Source organism: Globicephala melas, chromosome 1 (genome assembly GCF_963455315.2).
Source record: "Globicephala melas chromosome 1, mGloMel1.2, whole genome shotgun sequence".
In the NCBI taxonomy this organism is placed as follows: domain Eukaryota; kingdom Metazoa; phylum Chordata; class Mammalia; order Artiodactyla; family Delphinidae; genus Globicephala; species Globicephala melas.
The window spans coordinates 117088546-117109396 of NC_083314.1; the positions used below are offsets into that span (position 1 = coordinate 117088546).

Below are 20851 nucleotides of genomic sequence, written 5' to 3' on the forward strand. Positions count from 1 at the left end.
TAAAAGAGATTTTCTGTATGAGGAAAAGGCTTTGCTGAAACGGAAGCAGTCAAAAGTATAAAAGTGCGTTACGTTACACTTTACCATCATAGTAAAGTTGTTGATAGAAAGTTCCTTTGTCCTCTTTTGAGGTGAGTTCCACTGCCTGATCTGCTACTGGTGCAGTGCATAGGATTCCTGGATTCTCAGACTCATCATTATTTGTGGAGAAAACCTTTCCGTTGTTCATTTATTTGTAGCATTTAACAGAATCCATGTGAAGGAATGGATACATTAATGTAGGGAATTGGGCCAAAATTATCATGATTTCATTTAAAAAGGAATGATCAAAGTGTACATTTTATTTTCACTTGGAACCGTTTAGATAAGTTGCCACGAATTGGAAAGCAAGTGTAAATGTATCAGCCTCAACAAGTTAGAAAGTTTGATTTGGAATACTACCTAAATTCATCCTTTCAGCCTGAATACAGACAGGTATTTTATGAGATTTTTATTTCCCTATTTGCTCAATTCCAAGATTTATGAGAGTTCTAATTTGAACCATGGCAGAAATGCCACCACAGAAACAGTGGGGGGCTTTCTCCACAACATTTTATTATAACTGTTTCCAGGCCCCAGGGCATACTATCATGTGGAAGTATGTATTTTAAAATGGTGTTTCAAATTTATTTAGCCTTTTAAACTTTTAAAGTAAAAATCTATTCTTTTTTAGTTTGTTTTTAGAGGGGGAGTTATTCTGGTTCATTCTCTTTTGATTAGCCTTGGCATATTTCTTGGTTAGCTCTTGTTGGACACTACATTTTCACAAATGGCCAGAATAGATTTCAGTGTTCAGTGAGCTAGATTATTCATATTATATGAATGTGGTTAGAGCACTCAATGAAACTAAACATTTCACAATTGTCTATTATTATGAGCTGTTTCCAAGTGAGCTTCTTAAAATACTTTTTAAAGGGGAAAAATAAAAGTAAATGTGATATTGTCATACAAAGAAAGTCTCTAAATAATGCCACATTTGACTCGAGGTGGCTGTTAGGGTTAATATCAATGGAAATTTCCTAATGTAGCCTAGGGACCATTGACTTATCTTAAAAAAAAAAAATCACCAGATCACACAATGACAATATTCAAATTAGAAAAGGTTAAAAATGTATCAAATCTTTTTAAAGAAATGACCTATCAACCTTAGAAGAAAACCATGTCTGTAACTCAAATTATGAAATAACAAGCCAACATTTCTGTGAGAGAATGGTAGACTCTAACACAACAAGTAGAAGCTAGTCACAGTTTTTCTATCTACCCTGTGACCTTAAATAATGTCACTGTTCACATCCCATGGCATGATACCATAATACTAAAGGTCTTGTAGAGAAAAATAATCCACTCAAAGAGGTTGAAGTAAGGTATTATTGATATAGGAAGGAAAATAGATTCACTTCTCTTACTTACACGATTCTAAATCACAGGAAAAAGTCATACTGGGACCTAATGGAATATTTTAAGGGAAAACTAGATAAAAAAAATAATAATAATAAAATTAAAGAAAAGCACCAAGTGGAAACTTCTGAATAATTTTGTAAAATAATAGTCAAAGTTAATGACTAAAAATCCATGGCTTTCATCTTAATGAATTACCATTTTAGAATCAAATAGTGGCAATTAAAGCATTTTTTTCTTATCATCAAAATGTGAGTTTTTAAAAAATCACATTTAACACTCCTCATTTATCCCTACACCTTTTAGAGGAAAAACAACAACAAAAAATCCTACAATATTCCTCATGGTCACAACATGTAATGCACAACATGTAATGATAAAATGCAATTCAGGACAATTTAAATTGTATTTTATAGGAAAAAGAAACAAGGAAATAAAAGAAGATGTTTGTTATACTTAGAATAAAACATGGCATGAAAAGAAAAATCTCTTTAATTCTTAAGGCAGCGATCCTTAGTGCATGTTCTGAGAACCACCTCCCTGAGAATTACCTGTGAAGCTTGTTAGAAATGCTGCTGATTCCTGGGCTCTCTGCCAGATCTACTGAGCCTGAATCCAGGGAAATGAAATTCAGAACCTGTTTTACTACATACATAGTCACAGATGCATCTTTAGTGTGGACAACTTTCAGAATTACTCTCTTAAAGGCAAATCTTTAGCCTATATGATGACTTAGAATTACTGGCCAAATCAGAGTAAACCAGTGGGGTGAGATTAACTCTGAAACACATGGAATAAAGAGAAGTTAAATATTTTCTGTTGCATTCTTGGGTTTGTAGATTATCTTCTACATGGTAGCTTTCATCCAATGTATATTAAATGAATAGATAAATGGAATTTCATCCATAACAGAGACAAATATCATTTAGATACAAAATATACATGTTAGAATAGGAGATCACAATGAGGACTTTTCAAAGGAAACATTATTTTATCTACTATATGTATATGATACTTGGAACATAGAAGATAAATAATTTAAGTTACAGAGAAGGTAACAAGGAAGGAGCAAGCTTAAAGATAATCATAAACTCTTTAGCAAGTCCCTAATATAAGAGAGAGAGATGAATTTGCTAGCCATTACTTTTTTAAACTTTATATATATATATACATATATATATATGTGTGTATATATATATATATATATATTTTTTTTTTTTTGCGGTATGCGGGCCTCTTACTGTTGTGGCCTCTCCCGTTGTGGAGCACAGGCTCCGGATGCGCAGGCCCAGCGGCCATGGCTCACGGGCCCAGCCGCTCCGCAGCATGTGGGATCTTCCCGGACCGGGGCACGAACCCGTGTCCCCTGCATCGGCACGCGAACTCTCAACCACTGCGCCACCAGGGAAGCCCCAAACTTTTGATATTTTTAAGTAGTTGATTGTTTAGGTTAAGCACATTACAGTTCTGTATTTAGGGATAAAATTATAACACTTAAAATCAAGAATATGAATGTTCTTATCCTTACATATTTGCTGAAGGTAAGATTACTTCCGTTTTAGCAACGAGAACAATGAGAAACTCAGTTTTACATGTTTATGCATGTACTCATTTGGCAAATATTTACTCATTGACCACTCTGTTTACAGTTAAATATAGGTATGGTATAGTTAAAATAAATATAGGTATAGGTATAGTTAAATATAGGTAAATAAGGTATGGTCCCTGACCATGGAAACTGATAATTCAAAATATTGAGAGAAATGGCCTAATTATATTACAAAGGGATAAGGGCAAATCTAGATCTATAAACATGTTGTGTCATATTTTGTGGATGACAGTAGTATATCAGGGACTATATCTTTCTTTCATAAACCTATCTCATGAGTCTGCATGGAGACCACATAATTTAACAGGTAAATACGTACTTGAAGGTGAAGGTCAAGGACTAGTTGCAGGAAAGATGTCTCCGTTGGTATTTCAGCGCAAGCCCAGAAGGAAGCATTTTCCTTTTAATCACAGATGGTTACCTACCAAAGTCAGATGCTCTGAGTTGGGTTATACTCATTGGGAGTATTTGTGAGCAAAAGGCATTAGCACTTACATCTAATTCTCTCTTTGTTGAAGCAAGCTGTCATAGGCTTAATAAACATGTACTCTATTGTTTATAGACCATTATTAAGAGCAGCGGTAATATTTCCCTTTCCCCTTCTATCTTTGTTAGGGACACCTCCTTCCCCATTATTGTTAAACTGGGTGTGTCTATATCCTGCTCCTTTTGTAATAATCTGTTTAACCTCTTTAATAGTTTTGTCTGTTTAATTAATGGACTAGCCCCTAACTACTGAGGCCACTTTTGTGTAATTTTAACAAAGAGATTATATAAACACACACACTGGTGTCTCTTAATTAGAAATATGACGGGTAGATGAAGGTATTTGGCAATAACTGAAATCAGCAAGTCATTAAAAATTCTTCCATGCTACTACAAATTTGTTTGTAATAGCCTTCTAATTGCAGCATATAAACAAAGACAAATGTGGGTTAGACTATAAATAAAAAGTATCCATCTTGTGTTTTCTGCTTAAGACAACTATAATTTCTACTGTTGGTACAGTTGAAATAAGGATAGAAAGCTATATCCCATGCCTTTGGCTGGCAAGCTTCTAATGTTCAGGTGCCTTTTATGAAAGGTGGTCTTCCTTTATAAAATGTTTGTTGTCAGTTGGTAGCATTGTGTAGTCTAGGAGAAATCACAAGAGATGCAGGTGCCTTATGAATAACCAGATGGGAAACGGAAGATGATCAAACTTCCTCCTAGACTCTTTGAGTCAAGTAGGAAAGACAAAAGATTTTCCTCTGAAATGGTGAGGAGAGTGAAACTGAATTTTAAAATGTCTTGTATACAAATGACGATAATGCCTTACATAAGCCTCTTTCTTAAAGACACAAAACCTGTTTTCTTGAGCTTTTCCCATCACCAAAATACAGCCGGAGTCTGCGATTAGACTCAGCAGCTGTTTAACAGTGCCAGATCCACTTACGAACTTCCAAAACTTTTCTTTCAAGCAAAATAATATCCTCCAAAATCACACTCTGAATTCGTTCACCGCTGACTCAGAGGGAAGAGTGCCATCTATTGAATCCTGTCCTCTGTATTCACAGCACCTGATGGATCCTTCCCAGGCTCCCTTCCACCCACCTACCGGCACATCCTGTTTCCCTCAGAGAACTGGATATAATAACACTCTGAGGTGGTCTGAAGTTCACGTGTAAGTGTGCTCATATCACGCTCTATAATTTGAGGAAAACACATGAATTTTAATCAGTTTTTAAAACAACCAGGCCTCTCTTCTCATTTACTAGAATGGAAAAAATTCACTTTTATTACCTTAAAGATGCCAAACAGTGCCATTTTATTACTGTGGGAAGCTGGAAGTCATTTCCGAACTCTTTTGGCAAGGGTGCTATGTAGAGCATCCAATTCAGTCCTTTAAGTATCTTCTGAGAACCACCACACAATCTGTGATTTACTGTCTCCAGGAGTTAAAGGGACCCTTTCTACCCTGAAACTGAAGAAAGAAAGGTGAAATGTGTTTAAGAAGCATCCCATGGGACTTGCAAGAATATGAGACAGTACAGAGTGAGCTAGATCTAAAGAATATTTTGATAACCCACAAACACTTTCCAACTTGTAATTTTCAATTTGGTTTTTAAAAGTTGTGTTGGTAGCCTTTAAAAATTGCGTTTTGTATATTGATTGATAGGTCTTCAGGCCACTTTCACAAACTTCTTACATTTTGTGGCTTAGAGGCTCCATTCCACCCCCCCACCTTGCTAAATAGGTTTGGTACACTTTTGCAGCAAACACAACATCATAGTTAAATATATGTATACTATGTTAATTTTTATACACATATATACATAAACATATACACATATACATACTCCCATAATATGCAGCACTTAAATTTTATAAACACGTATTTGACTAAGACAAATTAAAACAAGAGTCAAATGGAGAATTTGCATGTTTTCTATTTAACATACCAGAAGATGGCATGCCATTCAGTAGCAACCAACAACAATCTGAATTTACATATTCTTTAGCTGACTCAAATCTCTAGTATTTAGCACTATGTAAGCTGAGAGACTGCTATGGTTGTCAGTTAAAATATACTCACACATGTATATTTTGCTCCCAATTTTATTTTGTTTGGATATTTTGCCTGGCTAGTTTATATTGGAGGCAGAAACCCAGTAAGAGAGAAAAAAGATATTTAACCGCTAGTCAGAAAATATATAGTGCCTGACAAATGGTGGGCTCTCTATAAATACATGATAAAATAATGAATGGATAAATTATACCACTGTGGAAAATAGTCTATTACATCACAAATGAGAAGCTGTCTGATAGTGTAAAAAAGTCTAGCGTATGATTTTTCTTGACAAAAATCAGTGAACTACTGACTTTAAGTAAAAGGCCAATCTTTACTTGCTTTTATATTTTTAAGCTTTGACTAGTAATTGTCTAATGCAACTCTCAAAGGAGTGGATAATTTTTCTCTGATTATAAACAACCCAAAATCTTTTATGGCAAAACGTCTCTTCAGTAATTACATTCTTAACAGAGTATTATATTCATAAATGGTATCACAAAAGCATCCATGATGGTAGCATGCAGTTTCCATGTCTTTTTTTAGGTGAAATTAATGTTTTCTTACAACGTTGTGGTTATTAATGAGGAAACCATTATTTTTCTTGTTCTGCCAGGTAGGTAAATATAATTTGATGTTTGGAGTGGCATACTATTAAGGTATTGGGAATATTATGTGTTCTGTTCTTTGTTAGGACCAGGATGATATATCTGTTCTGAAGTAGAAGATTCACACTTGGCGGTAAGTTTAAGATTTCATGCTGCTTTCATTGCTAAATCTAGTAGGGGTAACAGAGGCCAAAGCTTCAAGTAGCACCTGCCAGGCAAATGGTGGATGGAAAGGAGGGCTTCAGCTGGGGAGTGTAATACAGTGCCTCTATCCAAAGGCATCCAGGATATACAATTTAGAGGAGTAAAGTCAAAGCTTTGATGTATATATAACAAAAAAGTAGAGAAAATTTCCAAGAGCAAATTTATCACTAACTTGCGAGTCACCATTAATGTCTATTAAAGGGAAACAATAGAAGAAAGAATGGTATTTAAAGATAAAGTAGGAAAATGAGTCAGTTAAAAAAAGTATCTTTTTTTTTTTTTATAAATATGTCCAAGAAGCTCTGTCCATTTAAAGCTAGCACATACACTGGACTGACTCATACATTTCCTATATGTATATGTCACTTAATTTCTTATATTTCCATCTTTCCACCCATCAATCAACCTTCATCCAGTCATCCATCTATACCAACAAAGTATTTACACATAATTTTATTTTTTCATCCATTCATAAATCCAACCTGTTTTGGGTACCGGCTGCATGACAAGCACCATTACTTGTGATATAAAGACATAGAAAACAGAGTCCCTTCCCTCAAGGAGCTTAGAGTTCAGTTGAAGAGAAAGTTAAGTATATCAATACTACACATTGTGATAGATGCTAGGATAGCACTACCCAGTGAGGATAGAAGGGCTTCTAAATCAGACTGGTGGGTCTGGGAAGGCTAACATTAAAGTTGAATTTTAAAAGACAAGTAAGAAAAATTAGGTAGATGATGAAGAGGAAAGGAATTTTAGATGAAAGGCATGATGTATGCAGAATGTATCCTTAATAACTGGTATTCTTTTATGTTCACAATATAGTCATTTAACAAAATTCTATCCCTTTACACATAACAGGACACAATGACTCAATTAAAAATGACCTGGGGGCTTCCCTGGTGGCGCAGTGGTTGAGTCCCCCTACCGATGCAGGGGATATGGGTTCGTGCCCCAGTCCAGGAAGATCCCACATGACGCGGAGAGGCTAGGCCCGTGAGCCATGGCCGCTGAGCTTTCGCGTCCGGAGCCTGTGCTCCGCAACGGGAGAGGCCACAACAGTGAGAGGCCCGCGTAATGCAAAAAAAAAAAAAAAAAAAAAGACCTGGGAAGGCAATAGAGTTTAGTGATTACATGTACTGGCTCTAGAACCAGACTTCTAAATCCTGGCTCTTCTCCTTTATAGCAGGAGGAAATTACTCAATTACTTGGAGGAAATTACTCAACATCTCTCTGACTCAATTTTCCTTTATTCAAATTGGGGATAATATTATATCTCTTTTTTTTTTAATTAAAATTTTATAGCTTACTTTCCATGTACAGTTATTACAAAATATTGGCTATATTCCCCATGTTGTGCAATATATCTTTGAGCTTATCTTGCACCCAATGGTTTGTATCTCTCCCGCCCACACTCCTATATTGTCCCTCACCCCCACTGGTAACCACTAGTTTGTTCTCCATATCTGTGAGTCTGCTTCTTTTTTGTTATATTCACTAGTTTGTTGTATTATTTATTTATTTAATTAATTAATTTTTTTAACATCTTTATTGGGGTATAATTGCTTTACAATGGTGTGTTAGTTTCTGCTTTATAACAAAGTGAATCAGTTATACATATACATATGTTCCCATATGTCTTCCCTCTTGTGTCTCCCTCCCTCCCACCTTCCCTATCCCACCCCTCCAGGCGGTCACAAAGCACCGAGCTGATCTCCCTGTGCTATGCGGCTGCTTCCCACTAGCTATCTACCTTACTACGTTTGTTAGTGTGTATATGTCCATGACTCTCTCTCGCCCTGTCACAGCTCACCCTTCCCCCTCCCCATAACCTCAAGTCCGTTCTCTAGTAGGTCTGCGTCTTTATTCCTGCCTTACCCCTAGGTTCTTCATGACATTTTTTTTTTCTTAAATTCCGTATATATGTGTTAGCATACGGTATTTGTCTTTTTCTTTCTGACTTACTTCACTCTGTATGACAGACTCTAGGTCTATCCACCTCATTACAAATAGCTCAATTTCGTTTCTTTTTATGGCTGAGTAATATTCCATTGTATATATGTGCCACATCTTCTTTATCCATTCATCCGATGATGGGCACTTAGGTTGTTTCCATCTCCGGGCTATTGTAAATAGAGCTGCAATGAACATTTTGGTACATGACTCTTTTTGAATTTTGGTTTTCTCAGGGTATATGCCTAGTAGTGGGATTGCTGGGTCATATGGTAGTTCTATTTGTAGTTTTTTAAGGAAACTCCATACTGTTCTCCATAGTGGCTGAACCAATTCACATTCCCACCAGCAGTGCAAGAGTGTTCCCTTTTCTCGACACCCTCTCCAGCATTGATTGTTTCTAGATTTTTTGATGATGGCCATTCTGACTGGTGTGAGATGATATCTCATTGTAGTTTTGATTTGCATTTGTCTAATGATTAATGATGTTGAGCATTCTTTCATGTGTTTGTTGGCAGTCTGCATATTTTCTTTGGAGAAATGTCTATTTAGGTCTTCTGCCCATTTTTGGATTGGATTGTTTGTTTTTTTGTTATTGAGCTGCATGAGCTGCTTGTAAATTTTGGAGATTAATCCTTTGTCGGTTGCTTCATTTGCAAATATTTTCTCCCATTCTGAGGGTTGTCTTTTGGTCTTGTTTATGGTTTCCTTTGCTGTGCAAAAGCTTTGAAGTTTCATTAGGTCCCATTTGTTTATTTTTGTTCTTATTTCCATTACTCTAGGAGGTGGGTCAGAAAGGATCTTGCTGTGATTTATGTCATAGAGTGTTCTGCCTATGTTTTCCTCTAAGAGTTTGATAGTTTCTGGCCTTACATTTAGGTCTTTCATCCATTTTGAGTTTATTTTTGTGTATGGTGTTATTGTTGTATTTTTTAAGATTCACATATAAGTGATATCACACAGTATTTGTCTTTCTCTTTCTGACTTATTTCACTTAGCATAAAGCCCTCCAGTCCATCCATGTTGCTGTAAATGGCCATTTTTTTTAAATGGCTCAGTAGTATTCCATTGTAGATACATATCACATCTTTATCCACTCATTTTTTGATGGTCACTTAGGTTGCTTCCGTATCTTGGCAATTGTAAATAATGCTGCTATAAACATTGGCATGTATGTATCTTTTCAGATTAGTGTTTTTTTTGTTTTTGTTTTTTTCATATATATACCCAGGAGTGGAATTGTTGGGTCATATGGTAGTTCTATTTTTAGGTTTTTGAGAAACCTCCATATTGTTTTCCACAGTGGTTGCACCAATTTACATTCCCACCAACAGTGTACAAGTATCCCCTTTTTTCTACATCATTGCCAACATTTGTTATTTGTGTTCTTTCTGAAGATAGCGAGAACAAGTAATTTTAAAATTTGTATGGAAACACAAAAGATCCCAAATAGCCTAAACAATCTTGAGGAAGAAGAATAGAACTGGAAGAATCACAGTCCCTGACTTCAGACTATACTACAAAGCTACAGTAATCAAAACAGTATGGTACTGGCACAAAAATAGACACAGGTCAATGGAACAGGATAGAGAGTTCAGAAATAAACCCACACACTTATGGTCAATTAATCTATGACTAAGGAGGCAAGAATGTACAATGGAGAAAAGACAGTCCCTTCAATAAGTGGTGCTGGGAAAACTGGACAGCTACATGTAAAAGAATGAAATTAGAACATTCTCTAACACCAATAAACAAACAGAACCTAATTAAACTTAGAAACTTTTGCACATCAAAGGAAACCACTGACAAAAGGAAAAGATAACCCCCTACTGAATGGGAGAAAATATTTGCAAATAATATTATATCTCATAGTGACTATTAAATTAATTTATACATGAAAGAGTTATGTATATCTGGCATAAAATAATCTTTTAATATATGCTAGCTAGGATAATATTTTTTCCTTTGTTAAAATTTACTTATTGATAAGAATAGTGATGATAATAATAAACAGGTTTAAGGGATGTATAAGAGCTATCAGAAACTGAGATTTACTACATTCAGAAGTTAAAGAGATTTAACCTTTTTTGAAACTTAAAACTGCTTGCCACAAGATAGAGAAGTCACTAGCGCTTCAGTTAGATGTCCTGAGCTCAGATTTTGTCGCTGTCACCTTCCAACTCTGAAGTCTTGGTCATGTAGCTTAATGCATGTGCCTCGGTTTTTTATCACTCATGGTGCTACTAATGACACCAACATATCCATCACGGGAGTCTGGGAGGATTAAATGGGATGACGTGTATAAATTTGTTCCATCATCCAAAAAAAAACCCTTTAAAATGCTTAGAAAATATGTAATGACTAATCTAAGGATTGTGAAAAATATCTTTCCCAAAATACTTCCTACAGTTTGAGAGATAACATATAAATATTCTCATCTGCATTCACTACCTCTGGAAAACACTCTTGAATGTTATTGCTGACTCTGAATGGCTGCCTTTGTGTCTTTGCCAGAACTTGCTCTGGGTTGCAGCTATTCATAGAATGCCCTTGGATAATGTGATAGGTTGAATTCGAATTACTCCTCCAATCATTTTGGATGCAGTAATAATGCTAACTAGAATGGTCATCTGGAGAATAAACTAAGCATGGCATTTTAAATAAAATCTTTCTTTTTTTTGTTTTTTTTTTTACATTTATTTTATTATTTTATTTTTCGGCTGCATTGGATCTTTGTTGCTGCGCGCAGGCTTTTCTCTGGTTGTGGTGAGCGGGGGCCACCCTTCGTTACGGTGCACGGACTGCTCATTGCGGTGGCTTCTCTTGTTGTGGGGCATGGGCTCTAGGCGCAGGGGCTTCAGTAGTTGTGGCTCGCGGGCTCTAGAGCACAGGCTCAGCAGTTGTGGTGCATGGGCTCAGTTGCTCCACGGCATGCAGCATCTTCCCAGACCAGGGCTCGAACCCGTGTCCCCTGCACTGGCAGGAAGATTCTCAACAAGTGCACCACCAGGGAAGCTCAAAATCTCTTTCTTTTTTTTCTTTAGAATAACACAAAAGCAGATCATATAATGAATGCTATTTGAGTAAATAAGCATTAAACATGCTAACATGTTAATGAATTTCCTGTAGATAGATATTATAGACTTTAAAATACCAATAATCTCAGGTGGAATACAAATACAAAACAGCTTTTTAAAAAAACATAAATTATAGAAAGACAGATATTGCACTAGATCTTTTCTGGAATTACTTTTAATTGCAAATATTGCTTTAAGATTGAGAACCCAGCCTACCCAAGCATATACAGGTTAGCTTTAAATAAATTCAGCTTATACATCATGTTGCTAATACTATTAAGATCTTTGGTGTCACAAACATCTTTTCTGCTTTTTTCCACACATGTCAATTACTTAATACTGTTACTTCTAAGGCCAGGGCACCTTAGTCTGCCTGAAGGAGTATGGAAGTTCCAGGCTACCATAGCTTCTATTTAATTAAATTTTTTCTTTCTTGCCTTCAACCTGATTTCTTCTGGGTCTGACCTAATTCCTTTGATGACTGGGGCTTGGAGGCCTGTGCTAATCTGCATCATGGGTATGTGGAGGAAAAGTGAGACAAATGAAGGAAAAGTAAAGGAAGGAAAGATGGCACCTAGGCAAGAGTGCTCTTCAAAATCAAATAAGCATTTTGAAAGCAGGCCATTTTTGTTCTACCTCATCCTTTAAAGAGAACCCCAAATTCAATGCTTGGTCTCAAATACAAATCTCCCCTCCGCTCTAATTCTTTACTTTTTTTTTTTTAAGCTACCTCGTAAAACATTTTATGGCGAGGACAAAAAAGACAATGGCAGAATGCTTATTATTAGCATCATGTGATAAATCCAATGTAAGAAAAATATCTGTTTGTGAAAAAGTAAGTCATGTTCTAAAAGTCATAATGAAAGAATATGTTTGTGCTGACTTTGATGTAGAGATCCTGCAATAGCCTAAGCTTTGTCACTAAGCTTTGGGACGTGCTGATGTTCAGAGCTTTTTAGACCTGTCCACTAACTTATTGTTCCTCTTAGTCTGTTCCCAGTTTTTTTCCCTTTGGGAAGCAGATTCTTCTTACTGCTCAAATATGCATTCAACATCTTGTAGTCATTAATATCCCAGAGGCAGGGGGTAAAGGGGCAGCTTTTCAAAGTGTCTCTGCTCACTTGATTTTGGATTACTACTACAAATCCTGGAGAAGTGGGAAGGTGAAATTTATCCTTCCTCGGTAACAAATTACAGGTTTTCTTCTCTGAGATGTTAAGGAGTTGTGATTTTGTGTGGATTTACCAAAAAAGGGGTGTATTTGTCCATCTGTGATTTGATGAATGACGATTCACAAAGCCATCAGTACACCTGCTCCCATGAGAAGAGATATACTTTATCTAAAGCAAGAAAATGATCAGTTACAGTAATTGTTTTCAGCACAGTAGCATGCATTGGTTCAGGCATATTTTCACTTCACAGATGTTTAAAGTCACTCGGCACTCAGCCTTCAGACTTGTTTTTTATTTGGCATCCAAATTCATGTTTCATAGCCATGCGGCTACCTAATGTGCCATAAATAGAAACAATCCTCTGAATTTCAGAGCTATACCCTGGGCCTGCCCTAATCTATGCAGCTGCCTAACCTACGCAACTCCTGTGTTTCAGGATATATTTGCAGATTCAAAATACTTATTTGGTCAGTTGCGTAAAACCATTTATTCCTCAGATATCTAGACCTGCTAGTCAATATAAATCTGTGTTCTTTTGTATTTCTCTCCAGGGTGGCGGGTGTCTTCTTTATAATCTCCTTTTATTTGTACTTGTATTTGAATTGTGGATACACCAGTGAGCAGGAGAATGATCCTACCCTGGTACTTAGGAGAAAAGAAAAAGAACAGAGATTTGTCCAGATAATTCACAACCTGGAAAACTAACGGAGCCATAGTCCATAATGAATAGAATTTTAGAGAATATTAGTTTAAGTCATTAGGAATGATCACTTTGTGTGTGTGTGCACGTGTGTGTGCATGCATGCACACTACTGGTATATTTAAACACAAGCCCATGGAATCAGCATTTTTTATACTGATGAACATTTTTTGCAGTTCAATCTGAACATTGTTCCTGGTAGAGCTGGGAATGCCATTTCAAAATAGCGTTAAGCCTCCCCGTCATTTGCTACTTGATTCAAAGAAATAGAAAGTCATATAATGGTACAAGATGTTGCTACTTTATTTCATTGGCCCCTTCCACATAAAGTAATGAATCTCTAAGGGCAGAAAATCCAGCTATAATTTAGGGCCTCAAACCATTCATTTTAGTTTTCCTTTAGCAGGGCTAGCTAAAACAATCTCATATTTAGTGGTTTATATTGTTCAATTTTGAAATACATTATAGTTTGAGTATTGGGCAGGTAAGAGATTAATTTGCCTTTGTAAAATTGCACACCCTTGGGGGCAGTAGTATTCTATGCACAGGTAAACAGGAATTTTTTATCAGCAAATCTATGGAGCTGACATTTTTATGCATTCTACTTTTTTTTTAAAGCATGAGTTTAAGCCCATGAACAGCAGATTCCCAGTTTTAAATTGCTTGTTGAACTCATCTTTCTGTTTAATGTTTATGTGGGTCATAAACCAACATTAGGTGTAAACTTTACATATATTTATGTATGTGTATATATATATATATATATATATATATATATGTGCTTTCCTCAGAGACAAAAAATTTTATTATCAAGTTGAGTAAGTGAATAATTTTTTTCTACTTTAATACATATGACCCATTTCATAAAGGATGAAATATATACAAATATACATATATAAATTTATATATATTATAAATATATATAAATATGTATCTTATTTTACTATAATAGTGAAATATATTTCACTATTGTGGTGAAATAAGAAGAAAACTATAAAAATGAGCATTGTCATCATACAGTTATCTAGGACAGATTGCCTATTTTTTTTGCTATATTTTTGCAAAAATCAAAAATGATGATGAATATTGATTACACTGGCTTTGTATAAGGTTTACTCTGTCCAAATTCCTTTACAAACAATTTTATTTTTATAAAATTCTGATGAGCAGTATGTGGTGCTGAATTCCTCAAGCAAGCTACGCTGAACGCCTATGATAATGATCACAGCAATTACAAACACAATAGATGTACCTCGCCCCAAATGAGATCTGAAGTCCTGATAAAAAGAAGACTGGGCCTCTTCCTTTTTCCTGTGTGTGACTTGTGTAGCAGCTTCTTTATCTATAACTAACAGGTCAAAATGCAAAGAGGCGATTTTGTAATATAATATAAAGAGAAACAGCAACCAAACCTCTTGCATTTCTACTGCTATGCTCACCCTTTTCTCAGATAATCTTGGCAGCTTTGCCTCTCTCTAATTTTGCTAACATCTCATAGATATAAAACTGTGCACCCCCAACTCTCTGGCTCCTTCCCCTCCCATCTCTTTTCCTTCCCACTGTTTCATTACATTTTTTTATGTGCATACCATCAAGTCCTCTTGGACACATAATAAGATTTGTGCCAGACTATGTTTCTTGGCTTTAATGGTTAGTTAGCTTTCCAGAATACACATGCTGCTTTATACATGCTTTTATTACTGACATCATGAGAATGCATCTCTCCTATGTTTACAATTGGGTGTTCACCCTTAAATAAAAACAATGAGATCAGGTTGTTTAAGAGAATCTTTAAAAAGCAGAATAAAAACAGCTGTTATCTGCTTGAATCATTTCGTTTTCTTTCATGATCTGAATGATAATTATGTGTAGCAGTGGGCAGTCTCCAGCTCTCATTATATGCCATACATCAGAGCCTCTTTCAGGCTGGAATTGGGACTCTGTCCTCCAGTTCCAACAGGATCGTTTCAACCTCATTTCTAACAGGTGTTGGTATTTGCGGGAGGGGTAAGGGGAGGATGAAACACCTTTGCTTGTTCCAACTGAGCTCCAGATTCAGGAGGCTGCTTTTCATTGGCAACGTGGGTTTGAAAGTCAAACCAGGTCCTTTCTGAAATCTCTCTCACCAGGAACGAATTACAAATATTTCCACATGTCAAACCAGGGTACAATAGGGTGGTCCTTATTAATCAAAGCTCTCTTAAACCAAGTACAGATGGTAGCAATGAACTTCTCTTCCATGAAGATTTCTTGAAAAGGGAGGAAAATACATCTCACAGAAGTGCACATTTCTTCACGTGACACCAGACGAGGAATAAGGAGCTTACACCAAATGTAACCAAAACCAAACCCAACAAAACAATAATAAATAAATAAAAATGTAAAAATCCCAGTGTTTGGAGCTCAACAATCCAAACCAGAAGGTAGATTGAGCTGATTTCCATTTCACACAGCCCTCACCACAAGCCGTTTCTCAAGATTCCACGACATTTGCCTAGAGACTGACAAGCTTAAATTGGTCTTAACCTCTAGAGTCCCCTTTTCATATCACAGATGTTGCTGATTGGGGAGCACAGTTTCTTTCCCCAAAGTCAGTGATTTTCAAGCTCTGGTGTCATCTGCCACAGAGAGTGTAACTCCTCTCAGACAACAATGTAGTTTGTTATTTTTAATTAACAGAAAAATGTAGATAGGAATGGTTGAAATTGCATTGTATTCAAAACTTGAGAGTAAGGAGAGTCAGAGAAGCAATTCTATTTAAAGAACAGCCCAGAGGCTGGACCCATGGCTGTGTTTCTCTGACCCCAGCTGTATTATCTAAGCCTCTTGGGTAGCAAAAAACTGGGTTGGGGAATCTCCTGGGAACAAAGACTCCTTGGGATGGTCTGTATGACCAGGTGTTACTATTTAGGAAGAGTATATTTCAGATGTTTTAGCAAAATTGGCTCCACTTCTCCACTCAAGATTGGTGCTATTATGGTCCCGTGCAGTCCTTCAAGGTGAGGGATCAAAAGACACTAGGGTGTCACTCAGTTCACACCTTATCTCAAAACAGTGTTAAACCTAACTTGTATTTGAAAGGTGAAAATTCTGTTGTGAAGCCCTTAACACAGAAGGTCTGTGATTTCCACTGATAAAAAAAAATTCCATGATGTAAAAACTACCAGAGGCCATTTCTCTCTAGCCTAAATCTTTTATACTGCAGCTGAGAGTGTATTTCCTTTTGGTCTGTGCTCTGTAAAAGTGAGCAATATTCAAAATTGTTTAATGTATGGGTAAAAATTTTTTAAAGTCTCATCTCAAACTTTTTCAAGATAATTACAGTAAAGATGGAAAATTTTTCTACTAATAGATTAAATGTGTTTATAACCTCAGATTAATTATAATCTTTTTCAAGATGACAAAAGTTTTATAGCATTTCATGAGGTAACAGTTGATTGGATTTTAAAAAGAAATGAAATAAAAGTGTTATATATAGGGCTTCCCTGATGGCGCAGTGGTTGAGAGTCCGCCTGCCGATGCAGGGGACACGGGTTCGTGCCCCGGTCCGGGAAGATCCCACATGCCGCGGAGCAGCTGGGCCCGTGAGCCACGGCCACTGAGCCTGCGCGTCTGGAGCCTGTGCTCCGCAACGGGTGAGGCCACAACCGTGAGAGGCCCGCGTACCGCAAAACAAAACAAAACAAAACAAAACATGGGCAAATGCCAAAAGAAGACTTCAGTCTTCCAATTTTCTTGTGGTGTTAAGTGAAAATATCTCAGTGAAATTTAGTTTTGACTGTGCATGCTCCCCATCACAGACCAGGCGTTCCTTAGAAAATATTTGTATATGCTTTTGGGCTTGTTACTGAACCATCATAAAATTCAGTGCTATTTGTGTACTCTGTGGTATAAACTAACAAAGTAATATCTATGCTGAGAAGACAGTGAATGATTTAGAACACATATTGAAGTCTCAACACTATTGAAGAATGTCTGAAAATTGTGTAGAATATTAACATGCACTTTTAGAATCTTTGCTAAAAGCCATGTTTACCTTCAATTCAGATATTACACAAGTCTAAAAGTATTTTATAGTAATCTTGGTTTGTCTACTAGTCTATTAGAATAAAATTAAAATAGGAAGATGTCACATATCTGTCCATTAGAGGGAATTAGTGAGAGTGCCCATGAGTGAGAAGAGAGAGAGAGTAGAGAGAGGATGATATTTTAATGGAAGAGTCAGAGGAAGAAATGAAGGAAAAGGAAGAAGAGGTCTAATTCTCCACCTAGATAATAGTAGGTCCCAAAAGTTGCTGTAATTTGTCTAAAATCATAGATCTAGTAGGTGGTGGTAAAAGGGTTGATATTCTGTTGTCTGATTCTGGGGGCCATAAGCTTCACTGTGCTCTAGTGAGCTAACAGGACATGAGGTCTATCCATCAATTATTAACTACCAAATAAGATACTTTAATCAGATCTTCTGATGAAAACCAAAGACCTGGACTTTCTCTATCTACAATCTCTGTCATCTTAGGAAGGAGCCGTAGATAAGTTACCAAAATACAAAAAGACATAAACTTCAAACATATATGTAAACATTTTTTTTTTCTGGAAACATTTAATTTTAAGTCCATTTTTTCTTTTCAAGAGTACCACTTATTGAACTCCTTGATGATAACATCACTTTTGATATGAGAACAGGAGGTATTATCATTAAAGAAAAGTGTCATGCAAATTCCATTAGATTCTTTATTTTCTATTGCTATTATTCTGGAATTAATTGCTTGTTACCAAGAACATCTCTTCCCAGATTCCTCTGAACAGATGAGACCTGTTGTTTAGATTTTCCCTCAACTGAATGAACCTTCTTATCTTATACATGTCACAATTTTTATTACACATTTTAAAAAATGGTTGAAAAATGAGTGCCACCTAGAAATGTATTCAGCATAGAGTGGGATAGTTAGTAAATATTTTTCAAATGAATAAATGAAAGTCACTGGCCTTTGACAAGACTCTTTGGGGGTAGAGGTGATGAGTAGATCACATAAAGACCGGTTGCATTCTGGGGACGTGGTACAAGCTGTGTGAGTAGGCATGCTCTATGGACAACACCATTTCATGGAAAGATATGAAGAATAAAACTGAGCAGCCTGAAGAAAATGGAGAAAACAAGAGTGACTTAAAACTGAGTTATCATTTTGTTTCAAAGGGAGATAGGGAGTTTAAGAGGAAATTTTTTACTTTTTACAGTAGTTTTTGTAGTTTCAGAGTCCCTTTCTACAGTCTTATTAAAACAAGTTGGCTGTGGTTAGAACCTGTAGATTAGAACAATGTACACCAGAGGGTTGATGGCAGCAGTAATATCACCTTTATATGGTGGATTCTCTTGCTGTGTATCAAGGAATCATCACCCATTGACCCTTGAGTGCAGGAACTCGTATGTGATTAATCAAGGAAGCACTATCTTTGTTGAACTCTGGAGAAAAAATTCTGTACCCAGCAGGTGAATAACATATTAGGGAGCCTGGCAGGCAGAGTGGCATATTCCCTCCTGACCTCAATTTCCCAAAGACTCTGTGTAGTCTTGTTTGTGGATGACACACTCAATGGGAAAAGCACCAGGCTAAGAAAAACAGTGAGGATCCTACCATAACCCTATGGTATAGGGAGATAGTCGTCTTCTCATTTAGTTAAAAAAGGAGGCTAGATTTCACTGGTATTTGAGAAAGAAGAAGGATAGACTAGTTTGATTACCTGTTTTGAAAAGAACTGTGTCATGTACTAAGTCTTTTGTTACCTGTTTGTATCTGTTTAGTTTACTGCTATTGGAATTGCAAAAAAAAAAAAAAAAAAAAAAAAATCTGTTCTTAATCCTTTAGAGAGAAAGCCTGGTTATTTTATTATTTCTTCTCTATGGTTGAATGAGTGGTTATTTTCGAGGGGGGGATGTTTATAGAGATTTAAGCATAATATATATTTGAGTTTATTTTTATTTTAAATTTAGAAGTTAAAACTGGGACAAAATTATGTGGGTTTTATTCCCCTAAACAGACAATCCACTAATGCACAGTCAGTTTGAGCAGGTAGCTGAAAATGATGCTACTTAATTACTTCATGGACAACTAAGATGTTTCCTGAAGTTGGTTAAAAAAAAATTCTCAGAAATCACTCTCATAAAGACTCTCAAAATGAACAGGACAGTGGTATAAGCATAATAGGTGTTCAATTATTAATTGGCCGATTGATATATATCTATTAAAAGGGGTAGAATCGCTATTTATTGTCCTTATGCATCCAGTGGGTACAGGCTTCTTCAATTTTAAACTTTGGCCGAGTGATTGTATAAGCATTTTAAATGCTGGAGGCAGGTAACAGCATCGTCCTACCTCTTGAATCATATAGGCCTCCAATTGGTGTTTCTTCCTTACTGCTAAATTAAAACAGACGATAATTCTCAAGTAATTAAAAAAGTAGAAGCAACTTGCAGAATCCTCTTTTCTTACCAAAACTTAAGCTGGAATAAGATTTCATTTAGAGAGCAATAAGAACAGAGACTGGTTAGCTAACAGGGGCTCACCTATGAAATCATTGGTGCTTAGTTTATGAATGTTCTTAAATTTCAAGAGAATGTCTTCCGTGAAATTCTGCATATGTACAATGACTTTTCTGGGGCATGAAATTTTGTGTTGTATCTGAACTTTCAGCATATCCAGGTTTTTTTTTTTTTTTTGCGGGGGGTACGCAGGCTTCTCACTGTTATGGCCTCTCCCGTTGCGGAGCACAGTCTCCAGACGCGCAGGCTCAGCGGCCATGGCTCACGGGCCCAGCCACTCCGCGGCATGTGGGATCTTCCCAGACCGGGGCACGAACCCGTGTCCCCTGAATCAGCAGGCGGACTCTCAACCACTGCGCCACCACAGAAGCCCTGCATATCCAGGTTTTAATCACTGATCTCCTTCCCACCCCAAAATGATAAAGATAACTAAAACTATTTAAATATTACTTGCTGAGAATTTCTGATTCATTAAAAATGTAATTGTTAATAGCATTTTAACCAATTTATCTCCTCTGTAATGAGAGACTAGGGAACTAGTTATATATATATATATTTTCTTCCTCTTTTCCTCTGTAATGTTAGATCTCCACTGGAAAGAAAAGGACAACAGCTGAAACTTATAACTATTTGGAAACATCAACATTGTTGAAATTTACACTCCCATGTGCAAATGTTATCAGACAATCAAAAAAATGTGTACAAACAATAAAAGAGGAAAGCAATGTTATCAAAGGAGCATGATTCAGTTGGATGGGGCACAAAAAGTTATACTTGTTCATTTTCAGAATAATATTATGAATCAATAAAATGAGATAGATTTGATTATAGCAAGATTTTGCAAAAGAGTTTCTAACTCAGGGATATGCATGGTCCATACTAGATGGCTGAATTTATGAAACGTAAGTGGTTTTCCCCCACCACATTGTATAAGCAAGAGAGGCTGAACTATAACATGAAACTGTGCCACTTGGCACACTTTCCCAGTGGATTTCAAGATTGTAG

At 36.3% G+C, this 20851-nt stretch overlaps 1 long non-coding RNA gene across 1 annotated transcript in view; it reads right to left on the minus strand.

Annotated features, from left to right (window-relative positions):
* LOC132593807 (uncharacterized) overlaps positions 1-20851 on the minus strand; it is a 128941-nt gene that overhangs the window by 19041 nt on the left and 89049 nt on the right. The window contains exon 2 of the long non-coding RNA XR_009559665.1: positions 4829-5009. This is a non-coding gene — a long non-coding RNA (uncharacterized lncRNA). The remainder of the gene's footprint in view (positions 1-4828; positions 5010-20851) is intronic.